Raw genomic sequence first — 22,285 nt, forward strand, 5'->3', positions numbered from 1 at the left:
TTGGACAAGCACCCCCATCATGCAATGTGGGGTGGGTGTGACCATGCACATCAGCAACAAAAGGCCTTTACAACACATCACCAACAGATGGCAGGGTAGAGTTCATTCTGACCCTGCTTACATCCTCCCCCCAGCCAAGAATTGGTGGTCCTGATAAATCACACTCCCTATTATACCAGCTCACTGGTATTGAATGCTGATGTTATTGCTAGCAAAAGTAGCCACCCATCTCTGCCCTGTAGCATCCAGCTTAGCCCTTGTTAACACAGAAGTCAGTGGATTGTTCTCTGTCCATACCTGAAACTGAGCACCGGACAAGTAGTCTGGAAATTTCTCAGTGATGGACCATTTCAAGGCCAAGAACTGCAGCTGGTGGATGGGATAGCGAGTTTCGCTATCAGGCAGTCCTCAGCTGGCAAAGGCTACAGATTTACATTTACCTTCCACTTCCTGGTAGGAGACTGCTCCCAGACCCTCCAAACTGGCATCAGCATGCAGGATAAACAGTCTGTTGGGTCAGAAAGGACTAAGACTGGCACATGAATCAGGCAAATAATGATTTCCCGTAAAGCCCTGTCACATCTCTCATCCCGCCATGTCCCCAATGGAGAGGAGAGGAGCCCCTCCCCTGTCCCAGGCCAGGCACACCAGATCTTTGGGGGGAGGTGTCCATGTCCCAGCCTAGGTGTGCTGGAGCTGCTGGAGAGAGAAGTTCCTTCCTCAGCCCGAGCCCACCAGAGTTGATGTTTCAGTGGGGGAGAGGTATCTCTCACCTGGTTTTTAGATGCTCTGATGAGAGGGAGCAGGAGGAAGATTTTTCTTCTCCTTGCATTTCAAACCCTTCACCCCGCCCCCAACCATTTTCTGCTCTAGCCTGATCTCTCTTTCACGTCTCCCGGGCTGTCCTTAGCCATAGGCAGCCATGTAGGGCACCGCTAGGTCTGGGGGCACGGCTCTGCTGGGAGCCTGGACAGATGGGAAGCAGTGGAGCATGTAAGAGCAGGCTGCTGGATCCTAGAGAGAGCTGAATGCAGCACAGTCTGAGGGAGGGGATTGGCTGCTGGGGTCTCTGGGAAGGGAAGGGGGGGAGGGGTTGAGGAAGGAGCTCACCTGTGAGTGTGACTCTTTCCCCCCTGGCTGAGGTGAGGTGAGGCAGGCTCTGCGGCTCTGGAACCAGTATCCTTGTCCCCTATAACATCCATTCTTCTCCCGCCCTGCCCCATGGAGCACCCCCTCCTTTTCCCTCCATCCCCAGGAGCATCCCTCTCTCTCTCCTCCCTCCCCTCCGTCAGGGCTGGGTTGGGTGAGGTGCTGGGGGGTAGGTGGGGGGAGGCTGGCTACCTGCTGAGGAATGAAAGTGAAAGTAACTCACTTCCTCCGCCAGGATTGGAATGTCACACAGGGCTGGGCTGGGGTTAGCCAGATGTGTGAAAAATCAGGACAGGGGGTTGGGGTAGGGTGAGCAGATATCCCTATTTTATAGGGCCAGTCCCAATTTTGGGGTCTTTTTCTTATATAGGCTCCTTTTACCCCCCACCCCCACCCCCTGTCCTGATTTTTCACACTTGCTGTCTGGTCACTCTAGGTGGGGGTAATTGGTGCCTATATAAGGCAAAGCCCCAAATATTGGGACTGGCCCTATAAAATCAGGACATCTGGAGTTGGTCACCCTAGCTGGGGAGCGCCTCTCCCCCGGGCTGGCAGCTGCCAGCGATCCATCTCATCCGGGGGGAGCTGCACAGGGCAGGATGAGCTGCTGTGGCTCCATGGGTGACCTGTCCCTGAGATCAGATGTTGTGCTAACTTCACCATGGTCCGTAAGGCTGGTGGTGGTGCCCATTGGCATGTGATTGGACCTGAGGGTTTGCTGCTGCCACTTTGGTTGCCACTTTGCACCCCAAGAGGTGGATTTTGGGGTCTACTGCAGCTGTTGGACCAGCAGGCTGGGGGGTGAGCCAAGCATGAAAGCAGTGCTGTGTTGCCATTTAGATTGTCATTTAACAACTTAGTTTGCCAAAAATTCTTGCTAACAATCCTGAATCCAATTTCAATATTTTTTTTTAAAAAATCAATATCTTAGCCAAAAACAGAAAATTAAGTTGTTGACAATTATTAGTGACAGGTTTGGTTGAGGCAGGGAGTGGGCCAGTTTTCATCAGAGAAACAAAAAATGTCGACTGACTTTCCCATAGCCTGTTACTCCTGATAAGAGCCCTCCAGCAGCTGTAATATGCTCATCTCCTTACTAGAGTATAAAGCAGGGGTCGGCAACCTACGGCACACGTGCCAAAGGTGCAGGTGAGCTGATTTTTGATGGTACGCAGCGGCAGGCTGAGTGGCTCAGCCCATCACTGCTCTGGGGTTCCGGCTGCTGCCCTATTGCCAGCTGGGATACCGGCCATCGGCCCCACTCAGCACCTGCTGCTGGCCTGGGGACCCCCAGGGAACCCCAGGCTGGCAGCGGGCTGAGCAGGCCGGCTGAACCACTCAACCTGCTGTCAGCCTGGGGTTCCATTCACTCAGCCGGCAGCGGGCTGAGTGGGCTGGTGGCGGGCTGAGCAGGGCCGGTGAGGGGTTGAGTGGCTCAGTCTGCTGCCAGTCTGGGGTGCCGGCAGCACTCAGCCTACTGCTACTCCTGGGTTCCGGCTGCCGGCCCCTTGCCAGTCAGGAGCCCAGCCGCCGGCCCCACTCTGCCTCCTGCCAGCCTGAGTGAGCAGAATCCCAGGCTGGTAGCGGGCTGAGGGGGGTTGGCGGCCGGGATCCTGGCTGGCAGGAGTTGGTGGTCAGAACCCCAGACCAGCAGCGGGCTGAGCGGGTCTGGGGTTTCATTTACTCAGCTGGCAGTGGCCTGAGCAGGACCTCAGATAATAACAATAGTTTATTTATATAATATAGAGACAGAGAGAGACCTTCTACAAACGTTAAAATGTATTACTGGCACGAGAAACCTTAAATTACAGTGAACTTGGCACACCACTTCTGAAAGGTTGCCAACCCCTGGTATAGACTGACCATATGTTGTACTAAGATTCTCCTGCTTTTTTTTTCCTGTGAGTCAGTATAGCTTTTGCCAGCCCAGAAGTTGGGCAGCCAATGTTTTACATTTTCACAATGTTTTCTCGAACTGTCATAAAGTAAATTCATAGTTAATATGAGTTAAAAAGGCCAGGGACACTTCCTTGTGAAGAATCTGTACAGCAGATCATGCTAGAGCTGTGAAAATGTCAGTTTTTGATGGAACTTTAGAGGCAGTGATTTATCATGTATTTTATCATGTGAATGTGCTGCTATTGCTAATGTTTTCCAAACAAAATAAGGCACAATAGGACTTCTGTAACATTTCTGTACTACCTTAATCTAGATGAGATGATTCTGTGCTGACTTCATTTTGGTCACTTTGTGCTTTACCTAGCAGTAAAACTAGGGTTATATTTTCCCACTGTTTGGAAACCCAGCTTATTAAACTGATTTTGCAGCCAAAAAAGCCAGAAAGATTGCTTTTAATTAAAAACAAATCTTTGTTTCAATACCTCTTCATATAAATTTCCAATAAAATTTTGACAAATTAAAAACATTATATTATTTGCATCATTCTGTCAAATCAGAATTTTTTCTATAGTGCTACTTCTTTAGTGCTAGTGCATCAGCATTACAGTTTGCTTCATTAAGTTAAACTGGTTTTAATAACGTGAATGTGTTAAGTTTTCCAATACTGTATGCTTATATTTGTGTTGCTAAGAGCAGATCAGGCACGGGGCACCAGTTTAATAATCTCGACTAGGGCACCATAAATCCTAAGGACGGCCCTGCATGCCTCAATTCTCTTTTTCCTGGCCTTGTTCCAGAGCTCTCACAGCCCAATTCTCTGCCCTAACGTTGAGCCCTCTACTGCACCCTGAACCTCTCATTCCAACCCCACCTCAAAGCCTGCACCCCCTAGCCAGTGTTCTCACCCCCCTGCACTCCAACTCTCTGTCCCATGCAGCCTGATTTAGGGTGTACTAATAATATTAATTTGGCAAATATGATGAAAATTTAATTTATTAGCTTACATTTTATTTAATTTAATTGAGTTATAAAGTTACAGTTGCATTACTGCTATTCAAAAGATACATATGGCATTATATGCAACAAAGTTTTGGTTAATATACTCACACCCTTCCTTGATAACCTGGTGGTAAGAGACACAGGACCAACCTTGCAGTTCAGGTTTCTCAGTTCTTGAGTGAAAGATGCAGTGCTTAGAAAAAGTTAATGTTACTTTGGGTTTACTTGAATAAATTAAACTTAAAATCAAAACCTAATAAACAAAGAATTAAAACGTAGGGAAACCGAGCTTAGCCGAGTTACTGTGAAACTTAAAGTTTAAGAACAAGTACAGCCTACTGATAGTAGATAGAGAGAGAGTGGAGGAAGTAAGTCAGAATGATAGAGCGACGTGCTCTAGCGAGGTGGGTTACCTCTTTTATAGGGCACAAGAGCCAGAAATCCTTCCTCCTATGCCCAAATTTCATTCCTTACCCACAAAACATTAGGGGACGCTTACTTCATAGTTTAGTATGTTTGTGCCTGTTGATGACATGTACCTAAGTTCCCTTGTGGTGTACCTGTTAATTCTGTGGGTACAACACTGAAAACCCCCTTATGCCATTCTCCATTGTCGATTGGTCTAGGTAAAGGTCTTAGACAGGCATGGATACTTCTCTATTTAAGTAACAAGATAAAGGTCAAGTTTCCTTTCTGAGTAAAAGGTCACAATATAGGTATGCTCACTTTGCCTTAGCTTAACATACAGGATATGGCCTGTAGGTCCTCGTAAATTATGTGCCCCAGCCCCCTAATCATTTTTATTGCCCTCTGCTGGACTCTCTCCAGTTTGTCCACATCCCTTCTCATGTGGGTCCCAACCCCAAAAGTACTCACATTTCACCCCAATGGCTCCAAAATGTACATAGGGTGCTGCCATGGTCAAGTCACTCTTGAGCCTGCTGGCAGAGAACAAGGTGAAAATTAGCCAGGACGTCGCTCAGACAATTCCCTCTGCTCCCAGCAGGTGGTTTCGGAAAGCTCCAAGATGGCTCACTTCCCTTTCTTTCATCAGCTTCAGGCCCCAGGGTTACAAATGCACAAACCAGTTGGGAGTCTCCCCTGGGCTCAGGGTGTGGGGCTGCTCTGAGGGGATGGACTTGCACACTTGGGATATTAGTACAAAGATACAATTTCAGTTTCTCATAGAGAAATCTGAGGGCAATTTATATTTGGTTAAAAATCTTATTTAGTGAAAGGAAAGCTGCAGTGACAGCCTGGTTACTGCGGTGCAAAACACTTTCCTCCTGGGAGAAACAAGAAGTTAGAATTCGAAATTTACATCATTTGTTCCAATGTTGGCACAGGTTTAATTTTGCTTCTGTGTAGGTTTGTTTCAGGCTGTGACTGTTTTGGTTTATTGGGTTGTTTTGTTTTTTTAAGTTGGAATGGAGATTTAATTGACATTTGCTGGATTCAAATGGCTGACCTACAACACCAGTTTTGACATTGTTCTGCATATTTTATACAGATTTGGCCAGTATTCAAGGATTCGATTCCTTTATAGGAGGTTTTAGTGCTCAGGCTTATTTATTTTATGTTATTTTATCATCCTGCTGTAGCACACCTTTTTGATAAAATGTTGAAATTATTAATTTATGGTATTTGTTATTTTTTATTTTTAAAAACAAAGTTTTTGTTAGTGTTTGGGTTTTAAATTAAACATTGTTTTTGGTTTCAATTTTTTATTTTGGCTTTGGTTATTGATGGGATCTTTAAGAACTTTGGATTTAATACTAAAATTTGGACAGCAAACCCTATTTACTATTTTATTTTAATAAAGGTTGTATTGCTCTAACCCCTGGCCGGGTGGAGAGGAGATGAGCCTGGCCTTTAAGCGAGAAGGAGCAGAGGCATGGGAGGCATGGCCCCCATGAAGGGTGGGGCCAGGTGATGGGGGGCACAGCCCCTCCAATTTTTTTTGTCTAGCCCACCTCAGTCCCCCACCAAACGAGAAGAGTCTGATGCCACCCCTGGTGGTCACCGGGTGTCACTGGTGCTCCATGGGAAATATGCTCTTTGCATTACCCAGATTGGTGGGAAACACACTCTGTGCCTTACCGTGACTGGTCCCTGGGAGTCACTGCTCCTAGAAGGCAGACACACGCTGTGCATTACGCCACCTGGCCACTGGGTGTCACTGCTGTACCAAGGGAAACACCTTCTGTGCATTACCCTGAATGACCACGAGGTGTCACTGCTGCTCCAAGGGAAACATGCTCTGTGTGTTACCCTGATTGGCCACTGGGTGTCACTGCTGCGCCAAGGAAAATACCTTCTGTGCATTACTCTGACTGCCCACTGGGTGTCACTGCTGCGCCAAGGGAGACATAAGAACGGCCAGACTGGCTCAGACGCAAAGTCCATCTAGCCCAGTATCCTCCTGTCTTCTGACAGCGGCCAGTGCCAGGTGCCCCAGAGGGAATGAACAAAACAGGGAATCATCAAGTGATCGATCCCCTGCCGCCCATTCCCAGCTTCTGGCAAACAGAGGCTACAGGCACCATCCCTGCCATAGGCGGCAGGTTTGTATAATTTTTGGTGGGGCCCAAAATGGTGGTGCCCCCCGCTCCCGCCCTGTAAGCTGATATAAAATGAAGCTACAACGCGTCAGCACCACAAGATTACAAGGGTCAATTAAAAGTGGAAAGTCAGAAGCAGCACTTGCCTACTTCAATATACAGTATTATATTTTGTTGCACCTGTTGTGATGAAGTGGGAATGTTCTTAATATTTTCTCTGAATACTGTGTGGGTGCCTCAGTTTCCCCTGCAAGATGCCAACTGAAGGTGTTGGGGACAAAGAGATCAGGTGGCCTCCTTGTCCGGAAGAGACACAGAGGCCAGAGGAGGGAGTGTCATTTTGGAGCTGGCTGGGGAAATGGGGAGAGACCCAAAACTTGGATCTGGGCTCCCCACCCCCCAAGATGGACCTGACAGAGGGGTTCTGTTTTCTGTACCAACAAGCTCTGTTTAAACTGTGTTCCCGTCATCTAATAAACCTTCTGTTTTACTATCTGGCTGAGAGTCACATCTGACTGCAGAGTTGGGGTGCAGGGACCTCTGGCTGCCCCAGGACCTGCCTGGGCAGACTCGCTGTGAAAAGTGCATGATGTGGAAGGGCATGCTGAATGCTCCGAGGTCAGACCCAGGAAGGTGTAAGCTTCTTGCCCTGGAGACAGTCTGCTCCGAGAGAGGAGGCTCCCCCAGAGTCCTGACTGGCTTTGTATGGAGTTGTTCCAAAGCATCCCAGCATCCCCTTCCACACCGTGCACTTCCCAGAAGTCTGCACAGGCACTGACACTCCCTCCTCTGGCCTTTGTCTCTTTTCCAGGCATTAGGAGGCCACCTGATCTCTTTGTTCTCCAACACCTTCAGTTGGCACCTTGCAGGAGAGTGGTCCAGGCCATCAGTTACCAGGAGTCAGGGTTGCAGCCATTCTCTGTGCAGACAGCTCACACTGTCCCTCTAGGGCTCTGCAACAATCACACCCCCTTATCCCACCATCTAGATCCTTGAGAAATGCACAGGGGAAACTGAGGCACCCACACAGTATTCAGAGAAGAACATTCCCACTTTGTAACACCTGTATACAACTAGTTATATACTTTAAAGGGGTGTAAAATAGTCAAGTATCATGCTAAACAAAATGATACTCCAAACTGACCACCAAATTTAAGTTGCACGTTTTTCCCCTCAGGTGAGGGCTCTGGGGTTGGGCTGTGGATGAGGGGTTCACAGTGCAGGAGGGTGCTCAGGGCTGGGGTGCTGGGGGTGCAGGGACTGGGGTGGGGCAGGGCTGGGGATAAGGAACTTCGGATGCAGACAGGCTGCCCCAGGGCTATGGCCAGAGAGGACTCCCGCCCCGCCCCCATTACCGGCAGCCACAAGCTCCAGGGGAGGGACCCCTCCTCGCCCCGCTCCCCGGCAGCACACTCACTCTGCACCACAGTCACTGCACATGCTCCTAGGGACTCTCTCAGGTCCAGAAAGCCCACTCGCCTCCCCTGTGGTGGGTACCGGGTGTCATGGAGTCCCTGGGTGTTGCTCTGGAACTGCTCCCCACCAAGCCAGGCACGACTTTGGGGAGCCTCCTCTCCCTCGGAGCAGACTGTCTGCAGGGCAAACACTCACAGAAGCCCCAGCAGCTGCTAAGGTGAGTGATGTCCATCTCCTGGCCGGAAGTCCCCTTCGTGTCTCCTCCAGGTAGCGGGAGGGGAGGGCTGCCAAAAACAGCAGGGTCCCCTCCCCTCCTGAGGTGCTACAGCAGCTAGCACTGCTCTTATGCTGTAGCCCTTAGGCGGCGGCAGCAGCAGCAGCAAGGGAGAGAGACGCGCGCTGCACACTCTTTACGTTCAGGCAGGGAAGCTCCGGGGTGGAGGGAAGCTGCAGCCCTGGCGGCGGCGGGGGTGGTGAGATGCGGGGCGGGCGCTCCAAGCAGGAGAAACCTAGCTCCAAATATTAGTGGAGCAGAGCCCTGACTGTGAATATTCCTGGGGCTAAAGCCCCAGGAGCCCATAAGTTGGCGCCCATGTGGAGGTCCTCACCTAACCATCTCTCTCTCTCTCTCTCCCCCACTCCTAGTTGGTGGAGGACAGGGCCCAACAGCTCAGCTTCCTCCATGCTGTCCCACGTCTGTGCTTCTTGGCACAGCAGCAGGGGCTGGACACTCTGGAGCCCCAGGTCTCCAAAGCAGCCCTCGTGGAGAGCATTGCGGTGAGTAGGACCCCGTGTCTGGCCCCTGGGTCGAGGAACCCAGAAATGGGAGGAAAAGTTGGTGGGGCCAGAGGGGGAAGCAGAGGACAGTGGTTCCTGGGGCTGAGGGCTGGGGAGCAGGAAAGGGAGAGCTTCTGACACCGATCGGGAGCTGGCAGTGGGGGAGTTGTAAGGCCGTGTCTGCATCAGTCTATGAGCATTGGTATTTTCTTGAAATTTGTCAGACCAACCTAACTAACACCTAACCCACATTTGAACCTCTTTTCACACTCTTGCTCATTCTCAAGGTCTGTTTGCCTCCAGACAGATCCGTTGTCTTTCAGAACAACCTTGCTCTTTCTGTCTGTTTCACTCACTGAGGTGTCGGAGTAAACACTCACCTTCACTCTATTCTCAGACAAACACTAATATTAACTGTTTGCTACTGATCTGTGGAGTGGAAGATGCCATTTCTGGGGGATTGTTCCCAAGCTGCAATACTTTGTGTTCAAACATCTCCCAGCTTCCTTGGTGAAAAATAACACCAGGTTTCTTTGCAATATACAAGAAAGAAGGAGTTCTTCTTTGAGTGATTGCTCATATGCATTCCAGTTAGGTGTGCGCACGCTGTGTGCACGTTCGTCGGAAGATTTTTACCCTAGCAACACTCGGTGCGTCAGCTGGGCGCTCCCTGGAGTGGCGCCGCTATAGCGCCAGATATATACCCCTGCTGACCCACCCGCCCCTCAGTTCCTTCTTACTGCCCGTGTCGGTCATTGGAACAGTGGAGCGCGGCTTAGCTGACCTCCACTTCCCTAGCTACTCGTAGTTTCTCTCATTAATTCTTGTATATATAGTTCAGATTTATATAGTTGTAGTTAACTTTATTCGTTTGTAGTATAGTTAGTGTATATAGTTCATACTATATATATGAATGGGTCACAACCTTAGCCCAACCGAAGGCATTGAAACAAACTCAAATGATGCTTCAGCTTCCTCCCTCAGCATCACAAGACCAACACAAAGAAAACTCCCGAGGAACGGGGCTCTGAGCATTGCCAGGTTGTGAGTTCCGTGCCCTCAGGAAGCAGCCAAAATGCTCGAACCCCCACCCGCTTCTCTTGGACCGCTGGCAACATGGTGTTTGCACAGGAGCCGCAAGCCCGTCTTTCCTGTCTTTGTCTATCCCGGCCCCTTCCCCCCAAATGCTTTCATCGGACGCTGGAGGGACCTAAGGACCTGCAGGTTCCCGCACCCACCTCCTAAAACAAACAGTCCTTCCCTTCTCTGACATTCCTGGAGCCGCACATCCTTGGAGGAGTTTTACCCCAGGGGGTTCTGATTCCCTGCGAAAAGATGTGTCTGGTGGCCGGCGGGAAACTGTCTTCTCTGCCCCCTCTTTGGGCGCTGAGAAGCTTTTTCTGAGAAACAGCACCTCCTCCTGGTGGGAGAATCCTAAATTCCACCCTCCTACCCAGGTTTCTCTGAGCAGCTGCTAGATGAACCCCACTTCTCTGGTCTAGACACCAGCATCTAACTAGCCTTGGAACGGGCCCTGTTTGCTAGCTGGAGAGCGAAGGAACCAGGAAAGAAGGCAAATGTCAGGAAACGAATCTCAGCATGCAAAGAAACTTCCTTCGCTCTTCTTTTGCACTGTCTGTGCCTTTGCGAGTCCTTGATGCCTAGCCCGACTAGCTCAGTTGGTAGAGCATGAGACTATTACTCTCAGGGTCATGGGTTCGAGCCCCACATTGGGCGTTTGATCTTGCACTCTTCGACATCACTCTCTCCCTTAAAGTCTCAGAGCATAACAGAATCCACTCTTTGTTCTCTCAACCAGCTGAGGCGGTCTCAGACCTTTAGTACATCATGAAGACAAGACACATTGACAATTCCATGGTCCTAAGAGAGTTGAGTCTCTTCTAGCCCAGGCAAGAGAGGGAAAAAATAACCTTTCAGAAGCTGATTGCCCCCCACCCCCTGAGCAGCCATCTAGAGCTTCTCTACTTATTTCTATATCTTCGCCAGCGCTCAGTAGTTGAGATAACTGCTTCTTTCTCAAATCCTCCACCAGCCCTCTTCATTGGGATGGAGATTGCTTAAGGCTGACGATTCCACCACATCTTATTCATCCCTCGTACATTTCTGTAAGCCCATGGAGAGTAAAACAAGATAGCAACAAAACTGTTTTTTTTTTTAAAAAAAGACGTGGCCTCAATGTATAACAATACTGGAAATTGTTTTAATATGTTTTCTGTTTCTTTTTCATATCAGTGCTAAAAATAGGAAGGGAACCGTAAGGAAACGAAGAGCTCAGAGCTTGTGTTAACCTCCTTTGAAGACGAACGAATGGCCTCAGTTGGACAGAAAGTAGGCCTAGAAAGTTATGCCCAGCCCCCCAAATGTCATCTCCCTGGTGGTCTAGTGGTTAGGATTTGGCGCTTTCATGGCCCGGGATCAATTCCCGGTCAGGGAGTTACCCTCTTCAACAAAAGTCTACCTTGCCTTCCTCGCTTGGAGTTCAAGCGGAAGAATGCAACTTCCTGGCCTCCTTCAGAATGCTTGGAAACTCTTTGGAGGCCATGGGGAAAGCAAAGCTTCCAACTACTACAATATGGCTATCTGCACCTTAAAGCCCAGCCTCTGCACCCTTTTACACAAATACACTTACTTGTGCAAACAATTTAGTTTTTCCTTCTTACCGAGCCTAACCTAAATTAGAACAACATTGCACTTTGACCCAAGATCTTTTTCTTTTCTTTTCATTTTTCTTGGTGAAACCAAACCAAACCAAACAATCATTTTGGGTCCACCAAAATATTTCACTAAATATAATATTCATCCAAAAACCTTTCACCCAGCGCTATATACAAGTCTTTGGAAGTAACACCCCGGAGAAAGATCATTAAGCTTTTCCATTCCTAAGATCTAGCCGCTGAAGGCTTCTGAGCATGGGCTATGGGCCTTTCACCTCTAGGCCAGTGGTTACCCTCTTGCTCAGGTGGCTACTGATGAAAGGCAACGTGGTTTAGTGGCAGATCCATTTCAGCCTCCCTCTTCCAATGTCTACAGGAGGGTGTTTGTTTCGCATTGCATCTAAGAATCAAATCAATTCTCTTGAAACCTCAACCTGGAATCAAGGTGATTGTAGGTCAAGGAAGGAAGGTTTTATTCATCCTGTTCTAGTAAATGCTCAAAGTTGCGATGCTTCTTGGAGCTTCCAGACACATTGGCCAGAATTTTCAGAAGGTCTCACACCCACCGCTAGGGCCAGATTTGCAGAAGAACTAGGCTCCCAGTTAGGCACTAAAATCTTTAGCCAGATTGTCAAAAAGGCTCAACCTATTTTTCCAAAAGATGAGTTATTTTGGAAAAAAGGCTTGTAAAGATTGTGGGTGCTGGTTACTTGTCTATGTGGCCCACACTGCTGGAGTTGGAGGTTCACCAGTGTTTTCTCAGAATGCGGTGTCCGTAGTCTGCCTCAGTTCTGGTGTCCATCTTTTATTCTCCTAATAAATCAGCAGGGAGACTAAAACAACATCGGACTCACAGGGCTCCCGGAAACCTGCCAATTTGGCTCACGCTGAAGGTGTATACAAATCATCTGTGCTGTAGAAGGGCTCTGGGAGTTGAAAGAGTTGTGAATTTAACCCTCTAGGTTTCGGGCCTAATCTGAAACTGTTTCAAAACCAATTCCTTAAATAGACCATAGTCCACCAAAATATTTCACTAAATATAATATTCATCCAAAAACCTTTCACCCAGCGCTATATACAAGTCTTTGGAAGTAACACCCCGGAGAAAGATCATTAAGCTTTTCCATTCCTAAGATCTAGCTGCTGAAGGCTTCTGAGCATGGGCTATGGGCCTTTCACCTCTTTGTCTTGCTCTTGTGATTCTGATGGATGAACCTAAAGCGACATTTGAGCGTGTTTCAGTGCTTTTCCTCGGGCTCAGGTTGTGATGCTGAGCACAGGGGTTCCTTCACTCTCTCTGCTTGGACCCTCTGTAATGGGGAACGGACCAGCTTTCGAAAGAGCCTAGTGGAGCTGAACGAAAACAGCAATAAACATCCAGGTTCACCCTAGATTAATCTTTTGTCCCCAATTTTCTTGGGGAAACAAAACAAAAACATGGTTTTCTTAAGAACTCAACACCCATTCAGGCTCCAAACTCTTTTGCAAGATTTCCAGAAGGGCTCAACACCCTGAGTGCTGAGCTAGTTTGGGAAAAAACCCAAACAAGGCCGGTACCGATTGTGAGTGCTGGCTGCTTGACTCTGTGGCCCACCGTGCGGGAGTTTGAGGTTCTCATTAAGCTAAGTGTCTCTATTCTGCCTCTGTCCTAGTGTCCATCTAATAAGTGAGGGGGGAGATTAGAACACCTCAGAAGGCACAGGGTTGTAGGAAACCTGAAACTTTAGATGAGGGTGATGGTGTCTAAAAACCAGATGTGATGTAGGTGTTGAAAGCGAGATGGCCCTCTTCTGCTTCCCAAAGGCTTTGGCTGCAGTAACAGCCCTGGGAAAAGCCCTGGCCCTCCTCACCTGCCCTTGCCCAGCAGGACGCCTTTTTGGGCCTACACAGCTCCTCACACAACACCCGCCTGGGACCTTGCCCTCACCTACCAGCTCAGCAGCACCTTTTTTCCTCTCAAAACCTCCTCTTGCCACCCTCCCCCTTCCACACTTCACACTCACCTCATCACAAACTCACCCACGGCCCCTTTGGCTTCTCAAGCGCCTCTGGAGGGACGCAGCTTCCCAGGCACGCAGATCCTTCCCTTCAACGCTCACTGGACAGACATTCGAAACACAGCCCTTTCCAGGAGGGAATGCGCTGCTTTTGGACCCTGGCGCCCAGGAAGAAGTCCTGGTACTCTTTTTCTGACCGATGGACCCCACTGACTTGCCTTTACCAAGCAGAAACTAAGGACCGGCTGATGTCTCTCTTTGCAAACGGACGCCATCAGACTGAGCCACGAGGCGTGCTGCAGGATAGCCCCTCCCCACCGAAAAGCAATGCCGTGATCTGGATTCGAACCGAGGCTGCTGTGGCCAGAGCGCAGAGTACTAACCACTATACGATCATGGCCAGGCGCTGGGGGTGTAGGCAGCAACCCAGTAGAAAATGCTCAGCTCTGTGCTCTCAGGGCAGCCACCTACCTCGCCAGCATCACAGGTATTTCTCAAGTCTCCCCATTACAGTCACAGGTAAAATGCTGAGCAAAGGAAAAAAGACAGGAAGCCAATCCCATGCCTGTCCCTTTTTCCATCTTCCTCCACCCCTGGACCAAGTCCCTCCCCGTTTGTCTGGGCCATTGTCCTCATGCCCCTGGCCAGCCTATTTCCCTTTGCATTTTTCCGTGGAGAGGAATGTTTATGAGTTTGTACCCAATTTTTTAAGGCTTTCCTTTGGCAAGGCTGTTGCCTGCTGTGAGAAAAACAGAAGGGGGCTACCTGAGCTGGTGTTACTGGCTAAAGCTTTTCTGTTGTATGAAAAAAGCTCAGAGCTCTGAAAATGATTGTTGGGGTTTTTTTTTCTTTAAGCTTCTTGTGTTAGTGAGATGGTTTTTTAGCTAGCAGGGGACCGTTTTGTGATATGTATTCCGCTGGCTCTTTAGTTTTGTATGTTTTTAGCAGGAACGGTGGAGGAGAGTATCATGGTGGAAGACCAGCAAAGAAATGTGTTGTTGTTTGTGTTAACATTTGGTTTGTCCTAAGAGTGTCTGGTTTGGAGTCATTTGTAACTCTTCGGTTAGTTATTGGTAACGGCTTCTTATTGGGCCCCTGAGTTGAAAGGCTGCTCTAGCAGATTTTAGTTTGTCATTGTTGGAAGGTCAGTTCAAGAGCTGCTTTCTTAGTCTAGTCCGTGAGGGCTCTTCCGCCGCCCTCCTTAATATACCTTCCAGAAGGTGATTGCATGGTTTCCCTCGTCTTCCCACAGAAGAGAAATTGTCCATCCCTTTCCTGTTGGGAAAACACCAGTGTTTTAACTTAGGAAACGGTCAACGTTTTGCCCAGATGAGGGCTGGTTCATAGGAGCAGAAGAAGAGGAAGGTTGTGGCCCTTTGAGTCAGATTCCTAGCGTTTCAGGCCAGAAGGAACCAGCCGATCACCTCAGAGGGACTAAGGGGCACCAATGCCTCAAATGGCAAGGAATTGCTTTGATGCAATTGACTGTCTGTTTGAGCTAGTTCTGTGGGAAGGAGCAAAAAAGAGCCTCAGGGCTGCGGAATAGCACCAGCATAGGCTTTCTTTGCCCTGTTTTGCTGTAAGAGTTAACCGTGAGAGATTGGTAGTCAAGGTCAGTGGGTGGGTTTATGGAAATTAGGAGTATAGAGGGGAAACTAGGGAGAGGAAGGCATCTGCAAGACTTGTCTGTCTTTGAACAGAATTGTGTGTTAAGGGTTCTTGCTTCGAAGTCTTCCACTGGAGTCATTTTGGGGAAGTGATTCTCAGGTAGAGTTCCCGAGTTGTGGTGTTTGTTGCGTGTCTGGGAGCTCGTCCTGGTGAGGTCGAAATGGGTGGGCGCAGGGGTGTGCATGCGTGGCAGAGTGTGAGCATTGTTTCTTGGCTCCTTGGCTCCCAGATCAAAGTGTAGTGGAGGGTCACTTTATTGCCATTACCCAGTCTGCTCATTTATTCGTGCCCACGATTACCTATAAGCTGTTTGTATGAATGATGTACCCTCACTGTTTGCTGCCTGTACCTTGAACTCATCCATGGTATAGCCCGCATTGGGGACATGACAGACTGTGTATATGTATATGCTGTCCAATACCCAAATGCTAATATCCCCCTACAACCTGTATGTTACCCCCAATGACACAATAACTGATGCTTCAAACACTATGTATTGTTTATTTTTAAATATTCTCTAATACATTTTCAAATATTCTCTAATAAACTTTAAATCTGTTCTTATCAGTTTAATCTCTGTTATGTCCTTGATGTGAGGGCTGTATATTAGCTTAATTTTTGAAGCAGGGGGGGTTAGAACAGAAGCTTGCTTTGTCTGCCCCATGCATCGACCTAGTATTGCAGTGCTTCCAGGAACGGTGTATCTCCTTTAGGGGAGAACCTTCTGGTTAGAAAAGAAGAAAAAAAGTTGAACTGTGACACTTTCTTTAAAGCAGATGTTTTTTTGAAGTAGCAGAAAAATCTGGGTGTTTTTCTTTCTTTACAGTTTCTTGGAAGTGTTTTGTGAGACTATAGATGTAAGAGGTTCTTCTTTGTCTTGCTAGAGAATTATTTAAGAAGCTGGACTCCTTCTTTCTGCTGTGAGTCTTTTCAACAGTATGAGGGACAAATGCTTTCCAGATTCTGGGTCTGTTGGGGAGATGGGGTTTTTTGGTTTGTTTTTGTTTGTTTTTTGGGGGGTGGTTTGGGGTGGGGCGGTTGGAAATATTTGAGGTCACGTGTATATCCACAACTGCATGAGTTACATAGACTTCTCCCCACCTGGCCTACGTTCTATGTATCTTGGTTCGTAAGATCAAGACAAGGCACTAGGTGTTGTGCTGCGCCCGGCACACAGGGGCCCCAATCCTGATTTTTTTTCCCCCAAGCCTACTGTAATCTAAATGCTCAATAATAACCCTTAGCTTCTCATTGTTGCCACCCTCACTATTGGAAAATCCCCAAAATCACGACAGTGGCTTACAAATCAGGAGGATTCTTTTTTAAAAAAATGTAATGTGGGTTCTCTTTCTTTCCCTTCTGGTTTTCTGAACCAGGCAAGCTATAAACTTACCTTTCTAGTATGGCCAGAGCCCCAGAGAACAGGAGCCCCCGGCGCCTGGGGCTGGCAGGCAGCGGGGCTCCTCACGGTTGTGTGTTCCACACTTTGATTTCACCCACCAAGTATCAAGTGTGAACTCCTCAGACACTAGAACAGCCTTAACATGGAGTCACAGACAGACCCCTTGGGCACCCTGACTCTATCTTGCCACCCAGGTGTAGTAGAAGCTGCTGTAACACGCAAGCTCTGTATGTCCTTTAGGGCTAACCCTAGCCAAACAGCCGGGATCCCTTGCTGATGCTTAGAAGGTGTGCCGTCTCCCTTAAGTCCAAGCAGCATCGGGGCGGGAGGAACAACAGTTTCTTCCTGACAGGGATTTTTATTCCATTCCCCCAGAGCTCAAGCTGATGGGGGCAAGTGTTTGTGCAGGGCTCTGCCTCTTCGGAGGTGTGTGAGGCGGAGCAATCAACCAAGTCTTTTGTCCATGGATGATCCACAGTGGCTTGTCTGATGTCTCAGTCAGGGCCTTCTCTTGTTGGAAAGGAGATGACGCCTCTTCTGGTAAACTAGCATTTCACACTTGGTAATACTTCTCTCCTGACTGGTGGCGAGGCGGCGGCAAGGGGGCTTACAGCTTTAGTGCCAACACGTATATATCACCTTACAACATGGGCTACGGCTATTATAGGTGAGAATAATGCATGCAGCAACTCACGAGCTTGTCATAAACTCTAAACACGTTTTTATAAAGCTAATGCCTGTTTTAACAACACTAACAAACAGGTGAGCAAGACTAGTTTCCAGCCATGCGTTTGTCACTTTTCAGTAAGGCCTAGGGGCCTTGGCATGAGCTGGCACCTGGTCTGCCAGTGTCAGAAGAGGATCTTCCCTCTCTTATCCCCAGGTGTCTGTACTGGGAGCAGTACTGATCAACTTATTCATAAATGATCTGGGGAAAGGGCTAAACAGTGAGGTGGCAAAATTTGCAGATGATACAAAATTGCTCAAGAGAGTTAAGTCCCAGGCAGACTGCCAAGAGCCACAAAGAGATCTCACAAAACTGGGTGACGGGACAACCGAATGGCAGATGAACATCGGTGCTCATAAGTGCAAAGTAATGCACATTGGCAAACATAATCCCAACTATCCCTATAAAACGATGGGGTCTAAATTAGCTGTTACCACGCGAGAAAGAGATCTGGAAGTCATTGTAGATAGTTCTCTGAAAACATCCACTCAATGTGCAGCGGAGCATTGGGAATCGTTAAGAAAGGGACAGGTAATAAGACAGAAACTATCATATCGCCTCAATATCAATCCATGGTACGCCCACATCTTGAATACTGCATGCTGATGTGGTCGCCCCAATCTCAAAAAAGATATATGGGAATGGGAAAGATTCAGAAACGGACAACAAAGATGATGAGGGGATATGGACCAGCTTCCATCTAAGAAGAGATTCATAAGATTTGTTTGAATCTTATGAATCTAAAGGGGGATACGAGGGAGGTCTATAAAACTATGACCGGCGTGGAGCAAGTAAATAAGGAAGAGTTATTTACTCCTTCTCATAACACATGAACTAGGGGTCACCAAATCAAATTAATAGGCAGCAGCTTTAAAACAAACAAAAGGAAGTCTTTCTTCACGCACCACACAGTCAACCTGTGGAACTCTTTGCCAGAGGATGTCGTGAAGGCCAAGACTATAACAGGGTTCAAAAAAGCACTAGATAAATTCATGGAGGATAGGTCCATCTATGGCGCTTTGCCAGCGGTATCCCTAGCTAGGTATCCCTGTTTGCCAGAAGCGGGGCATGGGCGACAGGGGATGGAGCACTTGATGATTCCCTGTTCTGTTCATTCCCTGGCATTGGCCGCTGTCAGCAGACAGGATACTGGGCTAGGTATTGGTAAATCAGACAGAACCCGTTCGACAAACCTCTTCATTTCCTTGTTATTGCCTGACTCCTTTAATTCATTTCCTTTTCCTTATTTCCCAGCAGACCGACTAGCCACCAGATTTGGGTGCTAGAAGAGGGACCTGACGAGCTCCTTCTTTTCGGCAGCGTTGCACTTGCCAGGGCACAGTCAGATTCTGGATGCTCATCTGAATGTAACGCCTAGCGCTCACCTTTATTCTGTTTCTTAGCTCTTTTGGGCCATCGATCTTTGGTCTGACCCGTAGGATCCCTGCATTAGGAGAGATGGCTAATTAATGAGCCCATAAACCTTGGAAATCAAATGAAACCTGAAGTCCATAGAAGACCTCGAAAGGCCCTTGGGGGCTGGAGTGCGAGCTGAGGAACAGTTCCCTGCACAGCTTACCTCTCCATTCTCGTTTTCCTGTCCTGAGCGCAAAAGCCAGGAAGCAGCTCCGGGTAGGGAGGGGATACCATATGTGTGCAGTGGTTAGACAGGAAACAGCGAGGAACTGGACTCGTATGGAGTGAAACTGTCAGCATCTTCTGTATGCCTGATGACTGCAGGTTTGAGAGAGTTATGTGGGAAGTGGAGGCTTTCGGTGGGCTTTCAGAGGAAATGTAATGGAAAGGCAGCAGAAAGTGGAATCCCAGGTTTTTAAACAATCCTCCACTAACACACCAAACAGCTCAGGTCTAGTTACTCATTGAAAATTAGAATAAAGTTACAGCAAGATTTCATCATAAATGAAGTCAAACCCTAAAGATTTCAGAACACAACTGCTACAAGGAGCCACGACGGAAGCAATACAAAGTCAACCTTGTCTCAGAGAAAGGCAGTTAAACAATTTCTCTTTTTTAGAGCAGCATAATCTCCCCAAACGGAAGGGCACTGTTCCCGGAGAAGGGTCCTGGAGAGGGTTTTCCTCGTTGGTGCCGGCCATCCACCTCCCCGAAAGGCGGGAGCTAGGTCGACGGAAGAATTCTTCCGACCAAAGCGCGGACTGATGTAGCCGTGCCGATTTACGTTCCCCGTGCAGACCAGGCCCGAGGGTCAGTGCGTGCTGAACAGTTAAGTCAAAACAGCTCCGTCCGTCAGAGGTGTGCAAAAGGGAAAACCCGCTCCTGGGCGACGCGGCCACGCCGCCCTAACCCCCAGCGTAGCTAAGGGCATTCGTGAAGGCGGTGGGTGGGCCTAAAGCAATGGAAAGCCCTCCTCCAGCATGGGGTTGTGACAGCCTAGTCTCCGTAGCACAGACAGGGTGGCCACCAAGAGACAGGAACAGACAGCGAAAGCCAAAGCGGCCCCAGGGCAGGGGGCGAGGCTGCCTGTTGGACGAGGGGACCAGGTGGGACAGACGTTTTGGACAGGCCGTCCTCCCGTCAAAGGAGGAAGAGCCTGAGAAGGAGGGCCGGGCAAGAAGCTACAAGCAGCCAAAGAAGACACCGGTCCAAGCCCCCCCAAAAGCAGACTGGAGAGCAGACCAGCTGCAAAAGACTAGGGAAAGCCAAGAACACAGAGAGACCCAAGTAAAGTTTAAGAGCTGAGCTTTGCTTACAAGGAGGAACAACAAAGGTGCCCAGAAGCACAGGGCCTGTGGAAAAGAGCACTCCCAAAAACACAGAAGAAAAACCTGTTTTCCTTAGAGTCTGCTTTGCAGTGCACTAAGCCTAAGCAGCCCACTTGTGGTTTTCTGTTGTTCCAACCAATTACCAGGGGAGAGCATGAACACAGTCCCCCACTACCACAAATTATGCAGTTGAGTTTCCCGCATTTGGGGAAATCGCAGGGATCAGCACACCCACAGTACAATAGATGAGCCTCATCCTGGGAAAACCACCTTCATGATCATGGTATCTCCCCTGCCAAGTAAGTATGAATTCTTTCCGCCCAGCCGCAGCCCGCCCTCGCTCGCCCCTCACTTATAACACACGGGGCGGACCGACCGCCGGCCTCGCCCACACCGGCCCCCACTGCCGACAGCCGCCCCGACGCATCCCCCGGAGCCCCTCCCTTCTCCACGCCGAGCTCCCGGTGCCAAAGTCGGGCCCTGCCTGGCAGCCTGCGTCCGCTCCCACAATGCTCTGCTCGCACACAGATCTGCATACCTGCTCATGCGGCTCCGCCCCTCCGCTCGGGCCCCGCCCCCTGCCCGCCCGGGCCGCCGCTCTTGCCTGCCCTCTAGTGGTAGCCGGGTCCCGTCCCGGGAAGCCAGGCCATCAGAGAGACGACGTGGCCCACCTGCTGCTGGGGAAAGAACGCAGCTTGCGTGTCGCTTCTCTCTCTCTCGCTCTTTCCCTCTCTCTCCCCCCACCGGAAGTTGGTCCCATACAAGAATGACCTCCCCTGCCTTGTCTCACGTCAGTTTCTCCTCAGGGCAGAAGGTCGGGCGTTGTCAGGCACTCTCCAGAAACTGGACGGCCACTCGATCCCTTTTGTTACCTGCCAAGTGAGGCTGAGTGCACTGGCAGGCAGCGCTGCCCAGAGCGGGGGGCAAGAGGGGCAATTTGCCCCAGGCCCCGAGCCCCATAGGGGCCCCCACCAGAGTTTTTCAGGGCCCTTGGAGCAGGGTCCTTCACTCGCTCTGGGGGGCCTGGAAAACTCTTGCGGGGCTGGGCGCAGGAGCTTCTTCCGCTCCCGGTCTTCGCTGGTGGCTGGGGTCCTTCCACCCCGGAGCGGAAGGACCTCTGTATTATTACATGATGATTCTGTTCTCACTGAATTGTCACTTCAAACTTTGCCCAGACCAGCTTCCCCAGCACACTCATGACTACACATCAGTGTAAGTGTGTCCACGGCTGAACAGCGAGAATTCCTGCCCATTTCCCTTTCAGCTGGAGCAGGATGAGACTATGTTTGTGTTAATGACATTGCTGTAGATTGTTGTTCATTCCCTACTCTGACAATTCAGACAGTCACTTTCCCATTCAAATCTCCAGCACATCGTTCCAATAGCAGGGGGCAGGATTTCTCTGGGGCACTGAAATTTTTTCAGGGGGCTGGTGCACGAACTCAGTCTTGCATTCCACCCTTGATGTTTCATGGACTAAGAGCAGCAGCAGAAAGAAAGAGCCGAGCCAATATCTCCCTGGCAGGGATGCAGGTGCCACGTCCCCTCTGTCTGACCATCGCATTGCAGGAGAGAAGGGCTCACTGGAATCGAATGCCCTGGCTCAGACCAGAGACACAGGGAGGTTTTGCTGTTCACGGATCTGTGCAAAGGAAATTGTGTCTCTGTGGGAAATTGAGGCAGGAAATGAAACACCCAATACCCTAAGGAATGTGGGTGAAGGACTCAGGCTGAGCAATGATTTAACAGGGGTTTGCATCAATTTATTGGCCTGATTAAAACTATGGCTAAAAGCCCCCTGTACCAGGGGCTGCGGGACAGGACAGGCAGTTCTGCGCGGAGTGTTCAGAGCTGCCCCATATCTGCCCTTTCTCTGCACCGCCCCTGCTCCCAGAATGCACCAGGCCCTGGACTGAACTCTTCCCCTGCCGGCCGAGCTGATTTTGTTTGCTGTGATCCTGTTGGCTTGGCAGGGGGGGAAGTGACAGTCCCACCCCAGAGCCAACGCCCCCCTGTCACCCAGCCCCCTGACCCCCAGCAGTGCAGGTGAGCCAGGAGCTGGGCCCTGCCAGGCACTCAGGGGCATCTCCCCTGCAGCTGGGGGCTCTCCCTGGCGTGGTCTGTGGGAGCTCGCTCACTAACGGGGCAGCGGCAGCAGCCGCGTGGTGGGTTGGGCTGGTGACCCGGGCCCATCCCCTGGGGTCGGCTGGGTTCATGCTCAGGCGACTGGCCCCAGCCACCGGCCGAGCCCCACGGCCACGCTGCTGCTGT

The 22,285-nt window shown here is 49.6% G+C and overlaps 3 non-coding genes across 3 annotated transcripts; 2 read left to right on the forward strand and 1 right to left on the reverse strand.

Moving 5' to 3' along the window:
- The first annotated feature begins 10,465 nt into the window (after positions 1-10,465).
- TRNAN-AUU lies at positions 10,466-10,538 on the forward strand. The gene has a single exon. It is a non-coding gene; the product is annotated as a tRNA-Asn (tRNA).
- Positions 10,539-15,661: 5,123 nt separating this feature from the next.
- LOC120376473 lies at positions 15,662-15,850 on the forward strand. The gene has a single exon (XR_005587347.1). It is a non-coding gene; the product is annotated as a U2 spliceosomal RNA (small nuclear RNA).
- A 4,307-nt stretch (positions 15,851-20,157) lies between these two features.
- Positions 20,158-20,321, reverse strand: LOC120376263. The gene has a single exon (XR_005587164.1). It is a non-coding gene; the product is annotated as a U1 spliceosomal RNA (small nuclear RNA).
- Positions 20,322-22,285: the final 1,964 nt, after the last annotated feature.

This window comes from Mauremys reevesii, linkage group 12, assembly GCF_016161935.1.
Source record: "Mauremys reevesii isolate NIE-2019 linkage group 12, ASM1616193v1, whole genome shotgun sequence".
Classification (NCBI taxonomy): domain Eukaryota; kingdom Metazoa; phylum Chordata; order Testudines; family Geoemydidae; genus Mauremys; species Mauremys reevesii.